Source organism: Rhipicephalus microplus, chromosome X, assembly GCF_043290135.1.
Source record: "Rhipicephalus microplus isolate Deutch F79 chromosome X, USDA_Rmic, whole genome shotgun sequence".
NCBI lineage: Eukaryota > Metazoa > Arthropoda > Arachnida > Ixodida > Ixodidae > Rhipicephalus > Rhipicephalus microplus.
Genome location: NC_134710.1, coordinates 382,280,857 through 382,284,081, shown reverse-complemented (window position 1 = coordinate 382,284,081; position 3,225 = coordinate 382,280,857). Strand labels below are relative to the sequence as shown.

Sequence of the window (3,225 nt, the reverse complement as noted above, 5' to 3'; positions counted from 1 at the left end):
CCGAAACCACCATATAAATATTAGAAACAGCGTAGTGGAGGGCTCCCTAAACTTCGACCACTTGGGTTCTTTAACGTGCACTGATGGACACCGAAAACTTGGATGACCCAAGGCAAACTACTAAATTAACACTGTTGGATTAAAGTTGCATTGTTTGTTTTTTACATTCATAGCTATGTAACTCAACGATCCTACCACCCGGTTCTTAGACAATCCTCGTTTGTTGGCGAATGCCATCAGAAAGATGATATCATCATCATTATGGCTATGAACGCATCGAGTCAGGTGACCGCGTACGACGAAACACCCATGCCGGTGTGAAAAATGAGACGCGTCTTAGACACTGGCTCCTGCAAAGGTTGGATGCCAATTTAATTCTTATACGATCTAACCGTTAACTCTTATAAGACCAGTCATGGGCACTGTACCAGTAAAAATAACAGTGTTACAGTTACAGTCAGTGAAGGCAAAAAAGTAACTCTGTTACAGTTACCGATTTTATAAAAGTAACTTGTTAGTTATAGTTACAGTGAAAAAGTAACGTCGTTATTTTTCCGTTACTGTGTAAAATAAGTAATTGATTACAAAAACAAATGATAGATTTGAATGAATAATGGCGTAAAAAGGCACGCAGGTAATGAAACTTGCATGTTGTGAAACCCTAGACGAAAAAAAACCTAAATGTCGGCCAATATAATCAGTCGTTCTGTAAGGCTCACTTTGTCACATCAGTTTTTTGTTGTTGTTGTTCTTGTTGTTTATGCACACTTGGTGACAAGGAAGTTTACTTGCAAACTTCGTTACACTTTAGAATGAGTTGCTTTTCAAAGTTTTCATCAGAGGGCTTTCCCCTCTTGATGGACAAAATGTCGCATCCTTTGCTGAATAGCCGTTCAGCCAGTGCACTGGACGGAATCCCCATATTTCGCTGAATGAAAATTTTCTTAATCTTAGGGTACTTCGCCAGCTCGCTGATGTCAGTTCCGGGATCACTGAGCCATTGTTGCACCTCGGAGCATGAAAGGGAGGATTGAGGCAACTGAAAAAAACACGTCGTCTTCGTCGGTTCCTTCGCCGGCGGCTCCATTTTCATTGAAAATTGCTTTTACAGCACGACACTCCTCCTCAAGAAGTCGTAACGTCGCTGCTTTCCGCGCTTCAGTCATCTAGGAAAGCTTGAACTTTGGATGTACCGCTGCTGCCAGGGCCAGGTTGGCATCCTCCAAAACTGCAGCAAACCTGTATTGAAACAGGTTACAGAAACAATGTATGGCCCTGTTAAAAACATTTCACTTTCATTCATACCATGGACAATCCGTGGCACGAATGCATATGCACCCCTGCGAGAGCACGCGATGAGATAGGACAGCAAGGAGATAGGCACAGGAAATTTCTCTCACCTTTTCTTGACTGCGTCCTGAAGACTGCTAGCAAGGAGTATGCAGTACTTAAGTGGCGGGAGGGATCGCTGATACCGCAGTAGAGATTGAAGTGTTGGCTGCAGGACGCCCATGTACATATATTGTTCTCCTTGTAGTATATCTAGCGCCTTTGCCACAGTGCACATCACCTGGAAAAATAAAAGATATAGTCAATGCACTGCATCATGTTAAACAAATTATCGAAACATACCTTGCAGTATTCATCAATGAACAGAGATTCTTCATGCTGCAATCCTGACAACGAGAGTGCGTCAAACGTTGCGTCCATCCTCCCTTTCGGTACTTCGTTTACGTACTTCATGGCGTTGAACAATGAATTCCATCGCGTTGCATTTGGCACAGAGAGATGCCTTCCCAAGGCAGCCTTTATTGCTTCGGCTGCCTGCACAGACTGGCTTTGTTTCCTCCAAACAGTCTTCAGTTTTGAGAAAACGGTCCTCGCCATTTCGGGGTATGTTTCGTTGTCGCCGGCATTTTCAGCATCCACCGAAGCGACGAGATTTAGGGTGTGCGCGGCACACCTTCTGTGCCGTGGCAAGTGGATATCTTGAGAGGAATCATTGTTCGAGCCACTGTCGAGTACTTCTGTGACGTTATTTGCCACAAAATCTTGGTCCCGTTCAGCTTCTCTAAAGACCCTGTGTCCCGAAAAATGGAAATTTCCAATAAGTTAGCACGGAAATGAGCTGGTGGAGGTTCAACATTTTTATACAGCCTCCGTATAATTTGATTGACTAATTTCTTAAGCAGTATGAAATAAAAGTGCCAATGATGATATATGGTGTTTTTTGGCACAAGGGCCATTTGATGCCCAAAGAGCACCAGTTCATGGGACAAGGAATATGGATAATGATTGTGATTAGCGGCTGTATAAGGGCCATAAAATTCCTCGCAGTAAGGCAGGTAAAAACATACAAATAATAAAATAATGACCATGCCGTGAAAGGTGTGTGTGGTGTGAATAGGTGACAAAAGTTGGTGATAATGTAAAACGATGGTGGACATGTATGGCATTAGCACAAGTACCTCACTCGTTCATACCCTTGCGTCCAAGGGCCGTGAGGCAAGTGCTTTCCTGTGTAGCCACGGCAGCAAAAACCTCCCTGGAGAGGTCGTGCTACGGGATGCCCGGGTATATGATATGAAAATTATTAATATCTTTTAAAAACGCTAGCAATGATTTATGACTAAAAAGCGGTTCCCTACCAACGAACATTGCAGGGTGTAAAGGTATATGTTGTCGGTAGGGTAATAGAAAATGCTGCTTTCTTAGAGTTTCTAAGTGTTTGCACTGAATTAACATGTGAAGGACTGTAAATGCTTCACCACATCTGTCACACAATGGTGGATCGCCACCGGACAAAAGATATGTGTGTGTCGTGTATGTGTGTCCTATCCTGAGTCTCGTTAGTATTACCTCTACATGACGCGATTTTGATACTGGCAGCCAATGACCAAGGTGTGGCTTAATAATGTGTAGTTTGTTTCGTGTGCGTGTATCCCACTTGCTCTGCCAGTAGTCCCTGAGGTTTCATTTGACAGACGGCTTAAAATCAAGGGCCTGGATTAATATGGGTGTAGGGGCAGTGCTTTTGTGGACAGATGTAGTGAGCTGATCTGCCCTCACGTTGCCTTGGATGTCACGGTGCCCTGGCACCCAGCACACTACAACATGTTGTTTAAGTGTGTAGAGTGTGCACAAACTGGAGTAAAGTGACATGAGGACCGGGTTTTTTGTTTTTTAAGACTGTGCAGAGCTGTTACCACACTGAGAGAGTCTGTA

At 43.7% G+C, this 3,225-nt stretch overlaps 1 non-coding gene across 1 annotated transcript; it reads right to left on the bottom strand.

The window, feature by feature from the left end:
* Nucleotides 1-768: 768 nt before the first annotated feature.
* Nucleotides 769-1,887, bottom strand: LOC119161065 (uncharacterized). Its single transcript, XR_012888035.1, has 3 exons — nt 1,633-1,887; nt 1,401-1,570; nt 769-1,239 (listed from the first exon to the last, which is right to left on the bottom strand). It is a non-coding gene; the product is annotated as an uncharacterized LOC119161065 (transcript).
* Nucleotides 1,888-3,225: the final 1,338 nt, after the last annotated feature.